General features: G+C 39.0%; 1 long non-coding RNA gene across 1 annotated transcript in view; it reads left to right on the forward strand.

Moving 5' to 3' along the window:
* Window positions 1–3,752: 3,752 nt before the first annotated feature.
* The window catches only part of LOC105532662, a 107,911-nt gene continuing 86,621 nt past the window's right edge, over window positions 3,753–25,042 (forward strand). The window contains exons 1-2 of the long non-coding RNA XR_001005027.1: window positions 3,753–4,573; window positions 7,644–7,763. This is a non-coding gene — a long non-coding RNA (uncharacterized LOC105532662). The remainder of the gene's footprint in view (window positions 4,574–7,643; window positions 7,764–25,042) is intronic.

Consider the following 25,042-nt stretch of genomic DNA (forward strand, 5'->3'; position numbering starts at 1 on the left):
ATGGGTGACCTTAGCAGAGGAGGAATTAAATAATCAAGTGGATAGAATGACCTGTTCTGTGGACACCACTCAGCCTCTTTCACCAGCCACTCTTGTCATCACTCAGTGGGCCTATGAACAAAGTGGCCATGTTGGCAGGGATGAAGGTTACGCATGGGCTCAGCAACATGGACTTCCACTCACCAAGGCTGACCTGGATACAGCCACTGCTGAGTGCCCAGTTTGCCAGCAGCAGAGACCAACACTGAGCACTTGATATGGCACCATTCCTCGGGGTGATCAGACAGCTGTCTGGTAGCAGGTTCACTAAATTGGACCTCTTCCATCATGGAAAGGGCAGAGATTTGTCGTCACTGGAATAGATACTTACTCCGATATGGGTTTGCCTATACTGCACGCAATGCTTCTGCCAAGACTACCATCCGTCGACTCACAGAATGCCTTATTCACCAACATGGTATTCCATACAGCATTGCCTCTGACCAAGGCACTCACTTTAAGGCTAAAGAAGTGCAGCAGTGGGCTCATGCTCATGGAATTCACTGGTCTTACCATGTTCCCCAACATCCTCAAGCAACTGGATTAACAGAACAGTGGAATGGCCTTTTGAAGTCACAATTACAATGCCAACTAGGTGACAACACTTTGCAAGGATGAGGCAGAGTTCTCCAGAAGGCCACGTATGCTCTGAATCAGTGTCCCACATATGGCACTCTTTCTCTCATAGCCAGGATTCACAAGTCCAGGACTCAAGGGGCGGAAGTAGAAGTGGCACCAGTCACCATCACCCCTAGTGATCCACTAGCAAAATTGTTCTTCCTGTTCCCAAGACATTACGTTCTGCCGGCCTAGAGGTCTTAGTTCCAGAGGGAGGAATGCTGCCACCAGGAGACACAATAACAACTCCATTAAACTGGAAGTTAAGGTTGCCACCTGCACACTTTGGGCTTCTCCTGCCTTTAAGTCAACAGGCTAAGAAGGGAGTTACAGTGTTGGCTGAGGTGATTGACCTGGACTATCAAGATGAAATCAGTTTACTCCACAACAGCAGTAAGGAAGCATAGGCGTGGAATACAGGAGCTACATTAGGGAATCTTTTAGTATTCCCATGCCATGTGATTAAGGTCAACGGGAAACTCCAACAGTCCAATCCAGGCAGGACTATAAATGGCCCAGATTCCTCAGGAATGAAGGTTTGGGTCACTCCACCAGGAAAAAAACAAAACAAAAAAACAAAAAAAAACCCACGACCTGCTGAGATGCTTGCTGAAGGCAAAGGGAATACAGAATGGGAAGTTGAAGAAGGTAGTCACCAATACCAGCTATGACCACGTGACCAGCTGCAGAAACAAGGACTGTAATTGTCATGAGCATTTCCTCCTTCTTTTGTGAAAAACATGTTTGTGCATGTATACACTTCTGTTAAGAAAATATCTTCATTTTATTTCCTTTTCCTTTATCATGTGACATAAGATGTACTGACTTCATATCAGCGTTTAAATATTGTTAACTTTATGTAATAGTATTTGTGTTGGGGATTGTTGCGTTTCCCGTTGTTCTAAGGATAGTTGTATTATGCTAGGCATAATTATGTCCTTATTATTGTCTTTATTTGAAGATTATTTATGATCTCAGGAGATGTGTATGGGTTCAAGTTGACAAGGAGTGGACTTGTGATGGTTAATACTGAGTGTCAACTTCATTGGATTGAAGGATACAAAGTACTAATCCTGGATGTGTCTGTGCGGGTGTTGCCAAAAGAGATTAACATTTGAGTCAGTGGGCTGGGGAAGGTAGATCCACCCTTAATCTGGTGGGCACAATCTAATCAGCTTCCAGTGAATATAAAGCAGGCAAAAAAATGTGAAGAGGAGAGACTGGCCTAGACTTCCAGCCTACATCTTTCTCCTGTGCTGGATGCTTCCTGCCCTCGAGCACTGGACCCCAAGTTCTACTGTTTCAGGACTCAGACTGGCCCTCTTTGCTCCTCAGCTTGCAGACAGCCTATTGTGGGACCTTGTGGTTGTGTAAGCTAATACTTAGTAAACTCCCCTTTTCATATATATCTATATATGGATATGTATCTTACATATATTATATATGTTTATATGTATACATATATAAATATGTATATGTATGTGTATATATAAATATATATATATCTATCCATCTTAGTTCTGTCCCTCTAGAGAACCCTGACTAGTACAGGCCCCAAATTCTTTTTTGAAAACTTTTTCAATTTGTAACTGATATATAATAGACGTGCATTCTTTTATCTTCTCTTTGAAATGGGCTTTTCCTCCTCAATTGCAAATTTCTGTGAAATTCAGTACTATTGATGCAGTCTTGAAATGAAGCTTAAAGATGTAGAGAACTTTGTGACTCACAAAACATTAGAAGTATGGGCTTTTTAAGCCAAAAGAGAATCATAAAGTTGAACTGTCTTGTTTCTTATAAGTCAGGAAATTTCTTTCCTTCATTCAGTGCATCAGTTTGTGGTGAAATTATATTTATTCTTCTTTTTAAGTGTTTATTTGTCACACCCATTTATTTTCATTTCTACTGAACCCTTTCATGCAAACATTAATTTCTTTATCCACTGACTCCATCATTCATTCATTCCACTGATGTTTATCAAGTATCATTAAATGGTATGTATTGAGCAAGACACTGAGGATATGGCAGTAAATAAGATTCAGCACCTGCCCTGCAAAGTTATGATAAATATTTATGGAAATCTATGTTCATTAGTAATAACAAAAACTAAATTCTGATGTCAGTAGTCAAGCTTATTGCTTATTCACTTTTTCTCCTCTCTGGCTCTAGAATTAAGCTTTTTGGGGTTGCAGATGCTTTGCGTTAGGATATATTCATCTGTCTCTATTTATATGTGGTCTGTGGGGAAACATCTCTTCTACTTGTACCATGATCTTCTCATAGTTCATCTCAGAAATTGGCACTGGTGGTTTGGTTTTAATCTGATGATTTTCAAAAAGCACCTTGCAAATTTCCTGGCATTCTATACAGTTTCTTTGACTAATACTACAGGATAGAAAAGGAATGGGAGCAAGAAGGTAGGTTCCTTCCTTCAGCTAGAACAATGTCATATTTATCATGATACATTAATCACTTACAAGACCTTCAAGGACAGAGTTCTGAGGTTTTGAAAAAAGTTTTAAAAAATTAATATCCTATTTATAATAGATATTCACTTTTAATTTTGAATTTCTTCAGATAATTATAGTTCAATATGAAAAATAATAATAAAGATCTTTTATGAACATTTACCATGTGATTTTTAATTCTCCCAACAACAGGAGGTACCGTAATTTTGCCTGCCTGTTCAGGCGAATAAGTTTGGGGTCAGAGAGCTTTGAAGTGACTTTTCCTATATCCCCTGGTTTATAGGGCAGAGCTAAGAAACAAAGCCTGACATGTTTGACTCAGTGCTTTGCCTTTAACCACTCTACTCTTCTGCTTTATGTACTTTGTAGACTGCTCTCCCCCTTTCACCACCCTGCATTATTTCACTCTTTATTTTGATTTTTTTTCCAAGTCACATGTGCAATAGTCCTTTACTTTTTGTTTGCTTTTGTCTGTGTGTTTGGTTTCTGTTTTCTTAACAAAACACATTTGCATGCTTCTGATTCCTTCTCCCACCAATCTGTCCCCCACACTTATCAAATTAATCTACCTCAATACCATTCTCTTCATTTCTTTGTCTTATTTAGAATCTTCTAATTATCCCTATTTCCTACAGTGACATTTCCCAAAGCATGTTCTTCAAGATGTTAATATTCTATTTAAATGAAAGAAAAAGGAAGAAAGAAAAAGAAAGGAAGAAAAGAAGAAGGAAGAAAAAGAAGGGAGGGAGAAGAAAGGAAAGAAAAAGAAAAGATAAACTCGTAAGTTTGGAAAGCACTTTCATTACAGAAAGATTTATCAGACTATTATGTTAATATCCATGTGACACTAAGAAAGAAATCATCTGTTGGAGATAAATATAGAATAGTTTCAAAATCTGCTTTCTCTACATCAGAGTGTCTGGGTTTAAGTGACCTTTCCCAATGTTCTATGTTCTTTGTCAAATGACTTCGTTTCTCTGATTTTAGTTCCCTGATCTGCAAAACTAGATAATGATTATGACCTCTGAAATGGCCTGCAACTATCCTCTCACACTGTGTTCACACAGTGTCTCTTCCCCCATGAGAAAGGACTGACTTGTGTAGCCCACAGGATGTTGCAGAGTTGTATTCAAAGCTGAGTCATGAAAGACACTGTATCTCCTCCTTGCTCTGTCTTGGATAACTTGCTCTGGAGGAAGCCAACTGCCATGTCATGAGGACCCTCTAAGAGCCCATTAGAATGCCCATGTAGAGAAAAAACCTTCAACCAATAACCAGCACCAACATGGCAGCCACGTGAGCAAGCCAACTGGGAAGTGCATCCTAAGGACATAATCAAGCCCTCAGAGGACCTCAGCTAAGGCTGATGACCTGACTGCAGCTAAATGAGAGATATTGAGTCTGAACTCCCAGGCAAGATGCTACCAAACTCTTGACCTATAGAAAAGGTGAGAGAATAAATGTTCATGGTTGTTTTAAGCCAGTTTTTAGGGTAATTTGTTACACAACAATAAATAATAAATACAATGATGATGATGTTGGTGATGATAGTATCTACCTACCAAAAACGACAAATGATAATGCAAATAGTAAACTTAGCCATGGTTCAGAGCAAGAGTAAGCATTAAACCAAAGTTCTACATTAATAATAGAGGTAAAAGTCATATGAAGCATATCTTAAATACATGATTTCCTCTTCTTATGGAGCAGTAAGGAAATTGTGCTTTCTGAAATATACTTTGAAGAATCTTCTCTAGAGTCTAAATATTCTAGGGGTTTATATGAGTCATCCCTATCTGGGTCTCATCCATTTCCCCAAATTGTTCTCTAACTCTGCCAAAATAGACCTTGTATTTTGCACATTCTACCTGTAAACTTATTACCCCATTCAGCATCATAAGGCTTGCTCTTCATGTTCCCTTCCTTCCTATAAGACATGTTTTAAATCCCACCCTCGTGAAATTCCACACACAGATGATTTCTGTAGGGCCAAGACTATGTGTGAGGTTCTCAAAGGTGGAATAAAGTATTAATTATTCAAATCATCTTGGTTTGAATAATTAGATGGTGTTACACAATGGCAGGAAGTAAAGAAGTGCAGGAATATACCTCATATAGCCAAACAAAAACAACAAACTTTTAAACTAAAAACAGTGCAAAACCAGCCACCGCAAACATTAGATAGTAAATACTGCAAATAATGAAAAATTACCAGTGTAAATAAGTCATGTGTAGATATGAAAAAGGAGTTAAATAAGTACAATAAAAGGAAAAATATGGACTGTGTGGTAGTAGGAAAAAAATCCAAGACACTAAGTGTTAAGCCTCCTGCCGGTTTCTTCTTTTTGGTGATCTGAAATCTACTTGGTAATTTAGTTGCTTTTCCTCAGAGGAGAAAGAAAGAAGAGAAGAATTTGAATATTAAATACCATTCAATTACACTGAGAAATTGTTTTGAGAAAATGCTTTTTGGAAAAAAGGTTGTATTTTTTTTTTTTTTTTTTTCCTGAATCAACCAGATATCTTTTCTCTACGGCTGAAGTTTTGTGAAAAACACATCCAGAATCAATGAACTGAAAAGTTATTAAATTTGTTATTTCACATACTTGAGTAATGAAGAAGCCTAAAATGTTACATAATTAGAGGTAGATAACAATGTAAACATTTTTTCCAATGTAATAATTTGGTATCAAAGAGATAGCCGACTCTTTCACTAGTATCCAAGTTAAAGTTGTAGCCAGTCTGTAGTGTAGGAAAAAGGTAAGAGAAAATCATGGAAAGAGGGAGCTGACTGTTGAAAATAGTTTTCTCATAAGGGCAATGGTGGTAACCATGAGAAAACTTTCAAATGGTATTAATTTGGGACTATTTGCTGAAAATGGTGGAGTCACAATTTGGAAGGGCCAGAACCCACCTCCCACACAAACACCTTATACTGAAGTGAGTGAACAAATAACAATTGAGATTTTAAGGTTGCTTCTTATAGCAGCTAACATTTCTTACCCTGACAGAAACTGAGGCCCTGAAAGGTGACTGCATGCCCATGGCTCTTTAGTGAAGAAAAGGGTCTGGAGACTTCACCCTTTTCTTCCCCTTATTTTTGAAATCCAATTTGTAAAGGCCTTTGTTTGCAAGTAATCACTTGTTCCTTCTCATAGCTTACCTCAGGTGGACATAAAAACTTCATCAAATGACCAAGAAATTAAACCAAGTCATTATATCATAAAATTAAAGTGGCAACTATTCAAAAACATTTAGAGCAGCTTCATAATACAGCACATCTATTTACCTAAATGAAGTCACATTGCTTTAACTTTCTACTTTTACCGAGTAATTGGTGAGGTCAACCTGACATGATACAAAGGGTTTCACAGTCTCACCAGTAAGAATTAATGTACTTCAGACAATCCTGTCTCTCCTCCCCCACACAATTTGCTCTGCTTGAAATTTAATTTTATGGGAATTTCTTACTTTTACAATCTCACAATGTAGGGCATAGTGTCTATAAACACAGTCCTAAATAGAAACCCTAATAAATCACCGTGTTTTGGACAAGAGCCATGTCTACAGTATAAATTGAAATGGAAGATAAATGATTCTGCAGAGGGACATTCACCTAAATAGGTTTATCCTCAGTAAAAATGACAATTCCCTACCTGGGTTGTAGGAATATAATGGAATCTCCAGGGAAGTTGGAAAGTCAAGATGTCAGTAAAGTGAAATCAAGTACTTTCTATTCAATAGCCATGCCTGGGTTAATTCTGACCAAGTGTCAAGGATACCAACAGCAAAATGACTAAGTAATGGAGACGTTTCTAGCCACATTTTCTTCAGGTGAGGCTAAGATGAGGATAGAAACAGAAATTTGTATCTGGGGAGGGAAAAGTCAAGAGCAAAAGACAAGCAAAAGACAAGAGCAAGGCCATGCTGTCCCATTTAGGAGGGACAAGGGAAGGCGTAGACTCAGCCCAAAAGAGTAACTATGTCAGAGGATAGAAGAGATGTCTAGAACAGAAGATGGAGAACATGGGATGTAAAATTTTTTAAATCTGGATTTAAAGTCTAATTCTGCTATGATAGTATAACTCTTGGGAAGCCACCTTTTCTCTCTAAGCCTATTTCTTTATTTGTATTATGGTAATATAGAATTGCATCTGATGGGAGTTTATCTTAGGCAAATTCAAATACAAGCACTCTGTAAGAGGAAAAGAAATAATTTAATTAGTGCAAGAGTTCTGCTAGCCATAAATGGCAATAGCATGTGTGCCAAAGGTCTGGACTATTGTTCCTGCATCACATGTGCTTCTCACAGTGTATGCTAGACTGTAAGCCTGCTGAGACCAAGAATATAGTCCCTGTGTTTAACAACAGTATATACGACACCTATGATAATGCCTGATATGTAAGAGAGGTCATAAATATTTATGAAAAGAGGTAAGGAAGAAGAACGCTAAGGAAAAAAATGAAGAAATAGCATGCATCTTGCTATACTGAACATGTCTCTATTTTCTTGAACAGCATGAGCCCAAAGAGAAGCCATCCACTTTACCAGGCATGAGTGGAAGAAGCAGCAACAAATTCTAATACTTGCAGGAAAACTGAGTGTGTTGGAGTTTTTGAGAGAAAAAATTCTCACGGGTAATTTTGGCTATATACAAGTTTCTCTTTATGTACTTTAGAACCCCACTGCCAAGTAAGATGCAATTCTACTGTAATAATAATTGTAACAATATCTGCATAACCTAACTCACTAGGCTCATATAAAAACCCAATAAGATTAAAATCTAGAATGGCACGCTGCATAATCGTGTTGTAACATGCAAATGCCAGGTGTAAATGATTTCTATAATTATCTGACCCCACCTACTAGCATACTGTCTTCTACTGACTTCTGTTAAAAAACACAATGACAGTGTATAGTTTCTTTAGTTACCTGACAAAAGGAATGTCTGTGGTTGAACTACTGGAGATGGTGATACCCAAAGGTTAGGAAAATTAGCCAAGGGAGGAAATATCTGCTACTCATTCCATCAACTGGATAGCCTTATAGCACTATTGACATCCTCATCTGGGCTCTTTGGGCCCATCAATAGAGATGTTCATAAACAAAAGCTATTGCTGCCATCATTAAGCTTGTAAGCATCCATTCATTACTACTGTACTTTCTTCATTAAGTTCCTTTAATGTGGCTCTCTCCTTTATCCTTTCTCAGACCTCCCCTTGTAAGTAATGCTTGTTCAGCTTCTTTAATCTTCCAGACCCCTAAATGATGGAATGCCATGAAGCTCAGTTCTCAAACCTGTGAACAAAAACGTATCTGAGACAGGTCTCAATCAATTTTGAAAGTTTACTTTGCCAAGGTTAAGGCCACGCTGCTCATGACAGAGCCTCAGGAGGTCCTGATGACATGTGCCCAAGGTAGTTGGGGTGCAGCTTGATTTTATACATTTCAGGAAGACACGAGACATCAATCAATACATGTAAGATGTACACTGGTTTGGTCTAGAAAGGTGGGACAACTCGAAGTGGGGACTTCTGGATCATAGGGAGATTTAAAGATTTTCTGATTGGTAATTGGTTGAAAGAGTTATTATGCAAAGAAAAGAATGTCTGGGTTATGATAAGGAGCTGTGGAGACCAAGATTTAATTATGCAGATGAAGCCTCCAGATAGCAGGCTTTAGAGAGAACAGATTGTAAATGTTTCTTATCAGACTTAGAGTCTGTTCTATCAGTCTTAAGGTTTCTGTTAATGTTCATGGTAATGAAGTATATCTGACCACCTTCTCCTCCGCCACTTCCCATTATAGCCTGAAGTAGTTTTTCAGGTTAACTTTGAAAGCCTGCAACTGAGACGAGGGGTCCATTCAGATAGTTGGAAGGGCTTAAAATTTTATTTTTTGTTTACAGATCCCTTTGCTTTCTGCATTTATTTTCAAAGTAGTCTTGTCAACCTAGAAAATGGATTTAAATACCGTTGTATATGTCATCCCAAATCTATAACACAGCTTACACATGCCTCCTGAATGGTAGATAAAGTATCAAACTACCTCCCATTTGGAGGTCTAACAGATCACTTGAACTTACCAAGTTCATTACCAAACGTATTATTATTCTTCTTCTAATGCCTGCCCAGTCTCTCTCTCAACTCAGAATAAGACTCAAAGTCCCCTATAGGGCATTACATAATGCGATGTCACACTAATTTCCTGATCTCATTTCATATTGCATTTCCTTTTACTTCGTGTCTCTCACCACAGCCAGTACAATTGTACCTCAGGACCTCTCCACTTGAGTTCTCTCTACCTGGAATCCTCTTCCTCCAAATAACGATGTGGTTTCTTCTTTCACTTCATTCAGGTTTCTGGGAAAAATAATCCCTAACTGAAGAGTTGTATTCTGACCACTTTATTTAATATAGAAATGTTCTCCACGTTAGTTTTGTCACTCTTTATCCAATTTTTCTGCTTTATTTTTCTTTGTTGCACTCATTATTTTCTTGCATATAATTTTTCTTTACCTCCCATACTGGACTGTTTAAACTCCATGTTCATAGAGATTCTGCTTAGTAAAATCTTATACATGCAGCTCTTAGCATAATTTCTGACTCATAGTAGGAATTCAGGAAATATTTGTGAGGTGAATGAATAAATATTGTTTTAGATTTTCTTTACACATAAAAGTGTCTATTCAAAATTTTTTTCAGATAATGATGTCTTTGTGGTTCTGGCAATCGCTCTCTTACTTAGTAATATGCCCTGAACATCTTTCTATAATATATCACCAAATATAGAGCTAAATCATTTTTACTAGTCTCAGAGTATTTCATTGTATGGAGGTGCTGCAATTGATTTATTCAAACTCAACTGATGGACAGCTGGATTGTTTTCCTTTTTTTTTTTTTTTTTTTTTTGCTATTTCAAGCAATGCTTTAATAAATAAGCTTATATTGAAATCTTTTGTAATGCAATTCATCAAGCAATTATTGAGTATCTGCTATACGCAATTCACTGGCCTAGACAATGGGATGGTAAAGTAGAGACAAATGTGACATGGTTCCTGCATTCAGGGAGCTCATGACCTAATCAAGGAGACAGATGATGAAAAATAAGAATGACATATTTTAGGGAATTATACAGTACAGAATTATAGAGTACGTCAAGGGCAGTAGAGAATATACTGGGGCGATTCAGGGATGGAAACTATCAGGAGATACAAGATTCAGAAATGCTTTTTGGAAGGTCTGTATGTTTGGACTGGGCTTTGGCAAAGGTTTCAACCAGCAGAGGGTCTCAGGTGAAGAAAGTGTGTTACACATTTAGAGGATTGCCGGAACTATTCTTGGATACTTTAGCTCTTCAGTTTGACTGCAACAGAAGGTGGGTGAGCAACAAGGTCAAAAATGTAGGCTGGGGCAAGAGCACCTACCAGGTCCCAATCATTGTCAAGTCAAAAGATACAGGGATAAAGAATAATGTGGGAATCGATCCACATGATTTACCCATCAGACTTTTCCTTTTTCGGAAGAAAGTTTGTCTGGGCACTCCTGGTCTGTGGGTAAACAGACTCATTATTTCCAAATGTTCTGGTATTTGAAGAAAAGCTGGAAATCTGTTTTTTTATTTTTATTTTTATTTTTTATTTTTGAGACAGAGCCTCACTCTGTTGCCCAGGCTGGAGTGCAGTGGCGCGATCTTGGCTCACTGCAACCTCTGCCTTCCAGGTTCAAGCAATTCTCCTATCTCAGCCTCCCTAGTAGCTGGGACTACAGGTGCCTGCCACTACACCCAGCTAATTTTGGTATTTTCAGTGGAGACGGGGTTTCACCTTGTTGGTCAGGCTGGTCTTGAACTCCTGACCTCAGGTGATCCACCCGCCTTGGCCTCCCAGAGTGCTGGAATTACAGGCATGGGCCATCGTGCCCAGCTAAAATCTGTGTTTTTAAAATATGAAACCTCCCGGCTTTTAACTGCTGACCACTTACTCTTATTTTTTCAAAACCTCATTTTGTGAACCATGAAACAACAACAATAAAATTTCCAATCGACCCACTGCTAATGGGCTGTATGTATCCTGTGAACCATCAATTTGTAAATTCTGCCCTAAGGGCCCTGAGGAGACTCTGTCCCCTAATAATGGTGAATTTCATTCTTTTTGGACCTTGAATACGATAGCAAAATTCCATTTTACATCATAATCTAAGATGCACATATATAAGCATATATAAATGAAACAAAACTTTTAGAAAACAGTACTTAATCCTAACAATTTCCTTAACTAAAAGAAAATCACTATGATTTAGACTAGTTCAGTTTATTCTCTTCTGTTCTTCAAAAAATAAATCTTTCTTTTAACCTACACAGCGAACTTCAGGACTCACCATGATTGCAAAATTCATTGAAAACATTGTCCTGACTATAATGCTTCTTTTGCCATCTAAACTTATGTTATTTTGTAATACCTTTTAGGAGTTTCTTTCTCAGGTGTTTAGGAATTGGGAATCCAACTGGAACATAAATAGCTTTCAGGCAGGATTTCCTCCTTTCTCTTAGACTCAGAATCACAGCAAATGTAGCAATTATTCAACAACTGGATGTTGGAATTTGGGCCTCTGAGATTCTCCCCAAGTAGATTTTACGGTCTGAGTTTCAGAGACCTTGGGTTTGTAAACTGACTCCTTGACCTAGCTGGAAGAGATGGTCATTGACTTTTACTTAGCAATTCATTTGTCACTAGTTCATCCAGCTTCCCTCCAAAAATGTGTCCCTGAACCTCAGCTTGAAATTGAAATCCTCTTGATCTTGAGGTCAAATTGGCTCCACTCCTACAGCTCCTATCTCAACCCCAGGCCACGTCCTGGTTGTTGGACTGATTGTGAAGGACAAGTCATAAAGTCCTTCCTATTTTAAGCTTTATATAATCTGAACCCTTTCTGGTTACAAAGAAACACAAATGATTTTAGTTATCGTGGAATTAAATGTAGTCTAGAACGTTCAATATTTGTCAGGTCATGTTGCAAATGAGCTACTGTATTCATAATGGATGTGTCACCATCATAAATATGACAAAAGGACATTTTCAAAAGATGATTATCCACACTGATGGGAGAGAAATATGAGCTCAAGAAATTAACATTCTCATCGCTGCCTTGCTTCTCTGCTTTGCATTATTTAAGGATCTCTGGTGGCTTGACTGAAGTCCTCCCTGTCCCCTAATGCCCCCTGTGTGCCAAGCTTTTGGAATACAGCCCACCTTGATATCAAAAGAAAGATCCCTGTTAGAGAAGTTGACATTTCCCCCTCTCATCTCGAGGTTAATGGGGAGACCTGTATTCAAAGGCACCTTCATCTCAGTGGGAACACCTTAAGACATCTTCGGTGTTGATTTACATTGCTTTCAGGTACACGTTGGATAAAAGCAGATGGGAGTAAGAGAAAGAAGCCAGATGCAGAGTAGATCCAAGGGAAGAACTGAAATGCAGAACATGTTACTTCTTTGTTTAGCTACACTGTGTATTAACTAGCCAACACTGTATTGAATACTTGCCATGCACAAGACTAGTTTTATCCTCTACTCTCTTGATCACTCAGATCTCCTCGAGAGCTTTTTAAAACTACCAATATTCTGGCCTCACCCATAAACACTCTGATCCAATTGGTTGTGAGTGGGGACCCAGCAACATGGAAGTTTTAAACAGCTCTCCAAGAGGTTTGAATGTGCAGCCATGGTTGAGAACCACTGCATTAGATGCTATTCATAAACTTTATATTATTAGCTCGTTTAATCCACAGGTCTATAAGGTTACTATTATCATTATCCTCAATTATCAGGATTTTTACACTATGCAGTAAAATAAAGGTAAAGAGAAGTTAGGTAATATGCCCATGTCATACAGGTTGGTAAGGGGTGGAATGCAAACGTGAATCTAGGTAGTTGGATTTCAGAGTTCTAAGTAAATTTAACGCAAAGATCAAAAGGAGGAGGAACACTTACAGTCAGGCATTTGGGACAAAAGTAGCAAAAGGCTGACTACATAGGTGGATAAGTTATAGCAACGGAATCTCCATTGTATATACCTCCGCCCTAAAGGAATATGGGAAGGAGGGTGCTTAAAGTATCAGCAGGACGGGCTTTAGAGTGTGCAACCTGTGCATGAGCTTAAAAGGGTCCCATACCTTGTTTAACGCTCTGCTGTTCCTGTCTTGAAATTCTTAATAGCTTTGAAATAAGAAACTCCACATTTTCATTTTGCACTGGACCCCAAATATGTGGGCATTGATACTCAGGCCAGTCCTGAGTGTCAGACTCATGGAAATGAAATTGCAGCCATTTTCTCTAGTTTGAATGCTGTGTGTGATGAGGGAGGTGATTGTCTCCCTGCAGGAGTTTCAGTGGAACAGCAATCCCTGCCATCCCTTCTTTGTGAATATGTAGTTCCTAGAGCTGGAAAAGCAAACATCAAAGTCTCTGACAAAGGGAGAACAGAGCTGTGAATTGCATAGATTCAAATATAGAGTGGGGAGAACCCCAAGAAAAACCAGCAGTGTCCTAAAAGGCCCTCCATGCATTGCTGCACTGAATCTTTACAATTCTAGGAGACGAGAATGAGTATTTTACACCCTTTTGTAGATGATGGAAATGAGATACAGAGAAGGTAAGTAATTTGTTCAAGGTCACAGAGCTGTGAAGGAAAAATTGAAGCTTTCACCTGACCTGCGTGCTTTCCCGCACACTGTGCTAACTCTGAGAACGTAATGCATTTGTTTCTTAGGGGTGCACCTGAGCTTCAGGATATTCCATTCCCTAGAGATGCTTTTTACCAAACTTCTCTCTCTTAATTCTTTACATGGAGGGAGTTGAGTATCGTAGGAAACATGAAAAAGAGATCAGGAATTAGAATACCTGGGTTCTTTTCTAGTTTCATCCTTGCTGTTTACTAGTCAAACACTAAAAGCAAGTCATTTTATTAACTATTTTATTTTTATTCCATCATCACCCATTGAACAGTTATTCATGTGGCACCTTCAATACCTTAGGTACTGTTCTTTCTTGAACTTAAAAAGGGTGAGGATTCAGTGAGATGATGTTGTATAAATATGACCTGTTATTACCTAGAGTCTTCTTCTGCCCCTATTTGGCTGTTCCCTAAGTTCCCAAGTGTGACTTGTGATTACATGATCAGCTATCTCCTTTTTTTTTTTTTTAAACCTTTTAGCTTCATACACTTCCTTTAAAACTGAGATCAAATTTGTAAACCTGACTCATTATGAGGATGGTGATTCTAAGGGTAGCTAATGTTTTTGGAGTATGTAATATGTGCCAGATGCAGTGACAACAGTTATTTGCATCAGTTAATTTAATTTAACCCTTAGATAGTCCAATGAGATAGGTACAGAGGAGTAAAGCTAGGGAAGGATTATCAAGTTTCTCAATATCACTCAGATGCCAATGCTAGGGCAAGAATTCAAACCATACGTTCCATGGCATTAATGATCAGGTTCTTAAATCCTATAGTACTGAAACAGTTCTTCAATATTTCTATTTTTATGTAGATTATATATACATATTTATATTACATATAAATATTAGCATTTCACTTATTATTCAATATTGTTTTGAGTGTTGTTATTGTACACTGATATGGTATGTATGTTTTGTGTTAGCTTCCAAGTGCCTAGAAGAAGCTATATTTTTACACTTAATGTCTCATGTAGCATTTGTAATTGTGTCTTTCATGGTGCAGATATTAAAACATATTGATTGACTAAAATGAGATCACTTGGACTTGGGAAGGGGAACATCACACACCGGGGCCTATCATGGGGAGGGGGAAGGGGGGAGGGATTGTACTGGGAGTTATACCTGATGTAAATGACGAGTTGATGGGTGCTGACGAGTTGATGGGTGCAGCACACCAACATGGCACAAGTATACATATGTAACAAACCTGCACGTTATGCACATGTACCCTAGAACTTAAAGTATAATAATAAAAAAAAAATTCTACTGGAAAATATATAATACCTAATCACTGGGCAAGTAAAAAAATCTATAAAATAGTTTATATAATTTTTTTTGATTAGACACCAATTTTTCTTTGCCTGAATTTCTAGAATTTTATTTAGAAAAATGGGTTAGTTAGTAATTTTAACATTCCAAAAAGAGCAGTTAATATTATTTAAGCATTTTTCCATATCACAGTTATTATCCAAGTGCTCTACCTGTCTTAAGCCATTTAATCTTCACTAACGTGGTGGATGTAGTTTGTAATTCACTCGTTCCTTCCTGACTTACTCTGGGCATTTAGATTTCCCCCTTGTGGCAACAGTATTAGCCTGTTTTCACGCTGCTGATACAGACATACCAGAGACTGGATAATTTATAAAGGAAAGAGGTTTAATGAACTCACGGTTTCACATGGCCAGGGAGGCCTCACAATCATGGCGGAAAGCAAAAGGTAGGCAAGAGAGAATGAGAACCAGATGAAAGGGGTTTCACCTTATAAAACCATCAGATCTCGTGAGACTTATTCACTACCACAAGAACAGTATGGGGGAAACAGCTCCCATGATTCAGTTATCTCCCACTGGGTCCCTCCCACAACAAGTAGGAATTATGGGAGCTACAATTCAAAATGAGATTTGGGTGGGGACACAGCCAAACCATATCAGCAACAAATGCTTCAGAGGAGGGGAGCCTGTCCCCAGCTTCAGGATGGGTCTGATTTGTTTCCTGTCTCCTTGACAGTAACTGGTATTGGAATCCAGGACAACCAACCATTGCTGTACAGAAGAATTGACTCAGGAAAGAGTGTGCATCTCAGTCCAGGAGAAGGAGACAAGACACAATGTTTACAGGGAGCATTTGGAAAAATGAAAGCCACTGGAAAACATGGCTTCTCTCCACCAAGGACATCACCATGGTAGAACTATGGCAGCTTTCTTACTACCAGCTCAAGAATGAAGCTAAGAGAGAAGAGAGACAGCCAAGAGAATCACAAAGAAACTGAGTTCAGGTCTTGATTAGTCTTGCCTATCGCTAGAATTTTCAGATATGTAAGGCAGTAAAAATTCCCTTATTGTTTAAGTTGGTTTGAGATGGGTTTTCTGTTCCTTGCCTCCAAAGCCATCAAACTCTCACATGGATATTGAATATTATGTTATATATTAGAATTAGATATAAGAAGATACACCAGAAATTGAAATATGACAATTACAGAAGTGCTAACATATGACATTTGTACAGTGCTGTACAAGAGTTGCCAAAGCATTATGTGTAACCAGCTTCTGATATCTCAGTTGTAAGCTATGGCTACTAAAAAAGAGAAAACATTGCCGACCAACATGGACCAGCCCTGCCATTGCCAATAAACAGTCAATTCTCCCCAAACATGAAGGAGATTCATGGGATATGACCGTGAGTGCAAATCTCCTGAACAAATTCCCTGTCCTGCCAGAGTCTCAATGTTGTGTCAAGTACGTGGTCATCTTCCCTACTTGACCCGGTCTTGACCTTGTGCTTACTTAGGTACATACTTGGATAACTGCTAGATGCAGTTCCCTAGAGGAGTTCCCTGTAAATCTGTAACAAACCATGTCACTCACAGGAGCACTCTTGTAGCTACAGATTGCTCACAGGGCCAAAAGCAACTTTTGCACGTTTTCAGATTAGTGCTGTGCTTTAAATGGCCATGTTGCCCTCGTCTGAGAGATGGCATTGAGTCTGTAAATGGCTAAATGCCCAATCTTTTCCTGATTCCCTCTTTGGAAATGAATCCTTCCTTTCCCCAGTATCCTGTTTTTTGTACTTCCATTGCAGCATTAGCCAGAGTTCATCTTAAATCAGAATTATTTATGCAAATGATCGTCTTCTTAACTAGATTGTGGTCTAGTTGAGAGCTAAAGACAGTGTCTCAATTTCCCTTCTAGTCTTTGGATTATCAAAGAGTGGACCTGCTGGTTGAATGTAACATCAGATCAAAAAGTCCCAGAAGTCTCATGGGGAGCTCAGGGACGATGAGGGCTCATAAACAGATTTTGAGAACCATGCAGTAGAGACAGAGATGATGTTTGAATTTTTACAACATATTTACATGCCAGAGAAATACAAAGCTAGGTGTGCTTCCTTCTCTTGATAAAAGAAACATTGAGTAGCAGATATTTATAATTTTTATTGTATGTATCTAAAAATATTTTGATATTTGAAGAACATAGAAAATAAAGATCCCACAGAGACAGAGCTTATATAATTACTGTCACTATAGAAGCTGAAAATGCCAGGCACTCACTTATCCTGGCAAGGGCTGTTGTACAGTCAGGACAAGGGCTAATGATAAGCTTGGCAAGTCAGGCACATCCATCCCAGACTTTGGTGACTTAGTTAGGATCTCCCGCTAGCAGACCTTGAAACAAGGTCTTTGGCTCATGTGTTTGTTTTGGAAGTCAACCAGGAAGCTCAAGTGAAGGAATGGGGAAGGTGAAGGAGGGGAGAGAGCAAAGCCTGTAAAAAGGAATGTTAATGAGTGGGTTACTGCTGTAGACAGGTGGGTCTCGATCTTCCCGAGAATCATCAAAAATCTTCTAGAAAGCATGGTAGAAGTGCTGCAGTGAGAGGCGGGGCTATTTATTCACCATCTTCCATTCATCATTGGTTGAGATTTTTCCCAGCACACAGGCTAGTGGAGCTCTTGGGTACATAAAGAAAGTCTTCAGGTGGCAAAGTAGAAAGATAGAGAGGGAAGATGTTGGCATATTGATGGCAGGTCAGCTCAGAGCTGTGCTGAGAAGATATGAGGTGGGTGGGGTATTGACAGCAGCTGCCTCATTCTGGGAGCCAGATGCAGAAGAATAAAACTGGGGGAATCTCCTGTAGTGGTAAAACCCTGGTTGAAGCACTCAGGGTCTTGAATCAGCATTGGCTCCCAGGATAGAGTGCTAAAGTGGTGATGATGCACTCGAAGGTTATTTTGTGTAATCTTCACAACTCCGCCATATTGGGTGAGGAAAAAAGAGATCCTTAGGGATGAAAAATTAACTTGTGTAAGGTCTAGAACTACTACTGTAGTAAAGATAATCTTTCAAAGAGTGCAAAACAGATAACCAACAATGATAATGAGTCTTAATATTTAGAGGTAATTAAGACTATAATAATAATAATAATAATATCATTATGATAGTTCTTTGCCTGTGTAGAGTTTATATCAATGTGCTTTTCCAAACACCTCATTTATTTTGCTTCATTCATGGGGAGACATTTCTATTCTCTTGTATAGATGGGAATACTGAGCTTCCAACATGCAATAACTTGCCAGGAAGCCATGGAATTAACTGCAGTCTAAGCACAATTCTCTTCCCAGAGTGCTTACCTTGCTTCCTCCCTGTAGGCAGCAGAAGACAAATGTACTATGCAAATAGTACAATTCATTTCTTTTGTAGGTGTATGTCTCTCTGTATTCAATTCCCATGAAACCTTTCATGAGGTTAAAGTACCTGTTTGCAGAAGTTTTGGAAAGCCCCACGGTTGCAAAAGTAAACACACAAGCTTCATACATATTCTAGTCTCCTTAGTATAGCAAACCGTTGATATAACCACCTGCTATTCTTTGGGGGAAAAGAAAGATTTAGAGGGAATGTGAAATCTGGAGAAATGGTTCCATTGAGAATTAGCTCTCTTTTAAGAGAAGTCTCAGGCTGTTACAACTGGATATGCATGAGTTTTTATTCAGGGCTTAAAATAGAACAAAATTAGATCTTTTGAAAGATTTATGCAGCAGCAATTTGCTCATCTATACATTTGGATTTTGTGTGTGTTCTCTCATTTTGGAAAGTGCAGTGGTAAAAGTGAAGGGCAATGACAAAACTTAGATATTTTGACTGTGCACAGTGGTCCCCATCACCTACAGAACTGTGTGGTTCTACCAAGGCAGGCTATGTAAGGCTGGAGGATGGGAAGTGTCACTGTGCAGTCAGCATCTTTTTATCATCAGACTCCAAATGCACTGGGGTGCATGCAGTTTTAAATACACACGAAACCATCTGATCAATTAAGTCATCACCTTTGTACTTTTGACCAGTTGGCTTTTTTTCCTGATGTTTTAATGATAAAAAATGAACATGAGAAGTAATGAAATGTTAGGTCTAGATCATCAGACTGTCACAGTCAAGATCAAGAAAGAGAATTTCCCTTGGCCTTCTTCCTTGATATAAAAATCAAAAAGTTGTGAACAGAACAGTAAAAAAAAAAAAATTGTTATTAGTAACTGGTATCAAATAACATATGCATAATTGTTTATTTGGAATCGATATGTATTACAAAGCACCAAGAAATCACTGTGGGCTGGTTAGGGCTGTATCAAGATGAACTTTTATGCAGAGTGCCTATAGTAAACAGCACTGGGCTATTCTTTAAGTTAGCTATTCTGGTTATCTGTTGCTGCTTCATGAATGAAGCCACACTGGACTAGGTGGCTTAAGAAAATAACCATTTTATTTATTTGGTCCCAAACTGCATCAGCTGGGGCAGCTTGATGAAGGCTAGAGAATCTGCTTCCAAGATAGCCTCAGCCACATGGCAGGGAAATCAGAGCTGCCTGTTGGCTGGGGTATTGACTGGAGCTCCTGATCTGGGACTCAGTTCACACGATTAGGTTGGACTTAGCACAGCCTGGCAATTTTAGGATATTCAGATCTTACATGGTAGCTGGCCTTCCCCAGAGTGCAAAAGCAGAGGATGCTATACATTCTTAAGACAGTTGCAGAACAGGCACATCATCATTTCTGTTACATTCTGTTGGTGATTTGATTTAATTATGGAGAATAAATCCTCTATTTCTCTGGAAGAATTGTTAAACTTGGGTAAAATTTCTGACATACTATTATCATTTAGCACACACACAGAATCCTTTCTTCTGAGCGGGGAACAAATGCAACCTAGGAATGGAGGAAAATCTCTTTCATTAGAATTCAGACTAAGTATTTCTGGATACACCTCTATCAAACATAGTTATCTTCACCAGCATCATTAAAATTTGATAATTTGTTACAGTACTTAACTCTCTGGAAATATATCAAAGCTCATGTCCCTACCCTTGCTAACAGGACTTTTAAAGGAAACCTTGTGAGTTCATGCCCTAAAATAATATTCCCTGTTGATCAAAGTATCAGGCCTTGCAAATTTCATGATCATTCCCATAATTAAGATTTCTGCCTGATGTTAATTTCCCTAGGGACTGCCCCACTTCTTGGGAGGGATATTTCCTAATTTATGATACCTTGTTAATGAGGGCTTCTGTAGCATCAGGCAAGGTTTCTAAGCCTATAGCCTAAGTCATGACAAAATAGGAGGGTAGCTAACAATTATTGAGCACTTTCTATCTGCTGCATGCTGTGTAAAATGATCATAAGCCTGATTTTTTTTTTCAAAAGAAATTGTAATACAAAATAATGAATCGTATGAATTACCAATGGTCATTTAGCTAGGAAGTGGCAGAGCAGGATTCAAACCTGGGCAGCTTTCATTGCAGAGTCTGTGTACTGACCTCCGGCAGGGCCATCTGCAATGGCGACTCACTGTAGATGGGTGGTTCTCAAAGCATGTTCAGGGACCACCAGCAGCAGCATGGCCTGGGGACTTGTGAGAAATGCAGACTCTTAGCCACTTCTCAGAGTGAGTGAATCAGAAACTTCGGGGACGCGATTTAGCAATGTGTGTTTTCTCCATCGTGGTGATTCTGATACATTCTCAAATTTGAGACTCATGTTTTAAAAATTGTCACTTCAAGAAAATGCTCTATTAATCATAGGACTGACTGATTAAAGCCATAATGCCATGGTCTTCTCAAGGCACCTCAACAAAGGCCAACGTACTTCACAGAAATGATCCACATTCAACAAACATTCTAGCTGTAGCTTGACTTAATGATCATGTCTTTCGTATTTGGCTTGGAATATAAATTCGCTCTATTTCCCAACTCTCCAGTTGGTTCTATGCTTCAGTTTCCTCATATTAAAATATAGATAATGATGCTTGTTCTCTTCTCTCACAGAAATAGTCTAAGAATTAATGAGCTATATTAAATTCTTTCAGTTCCTGGAAGAAAGGCAGTATATAAACACTATATTAATATTTTAAGCAGGTTAACTTTTTCTAGATGAATAAAAGCCTTTATTCTTTTGGTCATCAAACATGTTGCTTTTTCTCAAAAGAATTTTTTGATTTTTAAAAAGGTTTTTTCTAAAGATACCAACCAGATTTCTTTCCAAGTACCAAAGGGAAGAGTATCAGGATGAGAAAACATTTTTATGAGAAGAGCTGAAGTTTTAAAATTCCTGGTTTTACTAGTGATAAGAGGCAGCGTGGTGTTGTAGCAAGAACACTGAGTTAAGAATCCAGTAATGTCAAGTTTAAGTTCTCCATGCTACTTTTGTGGTGTGCAAACTAGGGTAGCCTCTTCCACTTTTTAGGTCTCAGTTTACTGAACTATAAAAAGTGGCAGTATATGAAAGACTTGGAGTCTAGGCACTGGCGTCAAAAACCTGGGTGTGAATCGTGGCTTGGCCATTCACTAGCTGTGTGACCTAAGATTACTTACTTTCTTTCCTGGATCGCCTATCTCCTCATATGAATAAGAAGGAGAACAACATAATTCAATAAGGAAATGAAACTAAAGAGCTCAGCTCAGTGCCTGGCACTCAGTAATAAGCCCTGGCTATTATTATCATTAATAAAAAATTCAGGTATAGACTAGATTATCCCCAGAAGGCCTGGCTGCTTTGGAATTTTAGGATCTTCTCTGAAGTTTCTCCCAGAATCTCCAGTTGCTTTCTTCCCTGAGGATTCAACTTTCTTCATTCAACATTCTTCATGTATTTATTGAGTACTTACTATGCACCAGGACCATTAGAAGCAGTATCTCTAGTCAACATAGAGAAAAATACCTGCTCTTGGGGAACTTACATGCAAGGGGGAGCAGGCCTTTCATAAACATACTATTCTAGGTACACAAATACTCAATACATATGGGGCCAATTGAATGGAATTTCTTTTTGTGTTGAAAAATCTTCAACCTAGATAGAAAACTATTTTTCTTAGCCTTCATCTATTCAGAGATAAAAACTTCCCTTTGATGAGTACTTGAGAGCTCTGCTCATATATATATATATATTTAATTCTATTTTTAAAGTGAAGGCTTCCCTCTCAGTGAATGAGTAAAGGAAGGAGGTGGGTGGAGGAGGTGGGCAGGAAGTGGGTGTCCCTTGCTTCATCTTGCCTGAATTGAGGGAAGACTTGACAAATTAGGGTAGATTGGGAGCATGACAGCTTGCTTAACAGGAAGCAGAACATATTTTGAAATCTATCTGTTTAGTTGCCAATCCCTGTTTGTAGGTTAAGAAGAAAGAGGTTTTGACATTTGGGTACCAGTTTGTGCAAGGGAGTCCTCATCTATCCACAAGCTTTAGGAAATCTGAAATGATGTTGTCCCAATCTGTTTGGAGGAGGATGTTGCTAAACCTTTCTGGATTCAGAGAGAAAATCTTCCTCCTAATGCTCTCTCTTCATGATACAGGAAAAGCAGTGCCAGGTCTCGGCTGACGTAAACATTTTAAGCAGGAAGGAGTGCACTTCTTTTATTTCCTAACAACATAAATTAAATATCACAGTAGACATCAGGCTGGAAAAAGTTACAGGAACCCAAGGTTCTTTCAGCAGTTTATTAATGCAGTCTGGCCAGAAGGTTCAGAGGGGCAGTGAGATCACCAGCTGGTATGGAGCCCTGAGTGATCCACAGACAGTTGGCTGGGTCTCAAAAGACCAATTGTTCTGGTTCTGAATGCTGTATTTTGTCCAGCCCACTTAGGTCTAGAGATGGTACTTGGAAATACAGGCACAGAGGCAGGACCAAGGAATCTTATCAGCCATTTGCAGCAGCACTGAGCCGTGGTCAGGGCAAGCTGGGAAGCATTAAGATCAGAGGTCAGACCAGGCTGGTGAGAGAAGTGGCCAACATGGTACCAAGGCTAGAATAGAGGCTGTGCCAAGGTGCTTGTCCACATAGAAAAATGGCATACAGTTTAAAATGAGGCTTGATGTCAGAATAAGCTCAAGTCCAGATTGCCAGACTGAGTTGGAGACCAGTTTGGTGTCCAAGGAGACATCAGCGTGTAGCAGATGTATTAGTTTCTGAGAGCTGCTGTAACAAAACTAGGCTTATAACAGAAATGTAATCTCTCATAGTTGTAGAGGCCAGAAGTCCAAAATGAAGGTGTTGGCAGGGTTGCTTCCTTCTGGAGGCTCTGAGAAGAAATCAGTTCATGTATCTCTCCTAGCTTTTGGTGGCTACATTACAGTCCTTCATGTTTCTCGACTTGCAGATGCATTACTCCAGTCTCTGCCTCCCTCTTTACATGGTCATCTCGTCTTGGGTCTCTATGCCTTTTTTCTTCTTTCAGGGAAATCTCCTCTGGATTTAGGGAGCATGCTAAATTCAGAATGATTTCGTCTTAAAATCCTTAATTACATCTGCAAAGACCCTTTTACCAAATAAGGCCACTTTCACAGGTTATGAGGTTTAGGAGTTGGACATATCTTTTGAGGATGCCACTTATCAACCCACTAAGTGGATATACAGGTAGAAGTCAGAAAACTTGGGTTTTAATTATAATAATATGACAATAGCTATCCTTCAAGAAAATTTTAAATCAGTTGTCGAGCACTCATTTATGATCAACAAATATTTATTGAATATCTTCTATATACCAGGCAGTATTCTAGGTTCTCAGACTTAAGTAACAAACGCAACTGGCAGAAATTTAAAGGCCACTCTCTATTGGATATAGTTGGAGACAGACAGATAAATAAGTTGAAGCATATGGAATGTCTGATGATGATGAGCACTAGAGAGAAAGTAAATTAGGGAGGAGGATGGGAGTGCCGGGGTACTGGAAGGTGGCAATTTTAAATAAGATGGTCCTGGAAAGCCTTAGTAAGAGCTACCATTTGAGTAAAGTATCCAAAGAAGGGATGGATGAGCCCAGTAGATGCCTGGAGAAAAAGTCTCCTGGGTGCAGGGAAGAGCAACTGCAAAGGACCTGAGACTGGAACAGGCCTGGTTCTTTTGAGAAGTAAAGAGGCCAGCAAGGCAGAAGGGAAGCGAGCAAGGGGAAAAAGTGGAAGAAGATGAGGTGGAAGAGATAACAGGAGGCAGATTATGCCCACAGGCCTGGCTGTTTCCTGTTGGGACTTTTTGCTCTGAGTGGAATAAGGAGGCATGTGGTTCTTCATGTATGCTGCAGCTGGAGCAGCTAGAATATGCTGAATGGGAAGCCATAGGCATGACACAACCCAATTCCATGATTGCCGGGTCACTTCTGCAGCTGTATGGAAAACAGACTCATGTGGAGGCCAGGGTAGAGTAGGAAGACCCCAGGGACAATTGCCCTAATGAAGGTGAGGGATGATAGGGGCTTGGACCAGTGGAGATTGGGAGGAGTCATGGGGTTCTTCATGTATGCTGAAGCTGGAGCTACTAGAATATGCTGAGGGTTTAATATGAGGGATGAGAAAAAGGAGTCAAGACTCCCTCCAAGGTATTGGGCCCCCAAACCAGAAACATTTATTGAGATGAGGTGGTGCTAATGACTTCACATGCATTAGACAACCCATTGCTCAGCCCTGTAAGATTGGTAATATTATTATACCCATTTTACAGATAAAGAAACAGTCTTTCAAAATTTAAGTAAACTGTCTAAGAGCATGTAGCTATTAAGAGTAAGTACCTGAAATAGGATTTAGGCCCAGTTCTCTCATATTTATAATCCCAGATTCCTAACTCTCAGAGCTCTAGCTTTTTCCTCTGCGTAAAGAATCTTATTATCTACATTCACAAGATTGTAAGAGTTACAAGAATGAAAGTAAAAATGC

Source organism: Mandrillus leucophaeus, unplaced genomic scaffold (assembly GCF_000951045.1).
Source record: "Mandrillus leucophaeus isolate KB7577 unplaced genomic scaffold, Mleu.le_1.0 Scaffold121, whole genome shotgun sequence".
Lineage (NCBI taxonomy): Eukaryota > Metazoa > Chordata > Mammalia > Primates > Cercopithecidae > Mandrillus > Mandrillus leucophaeus.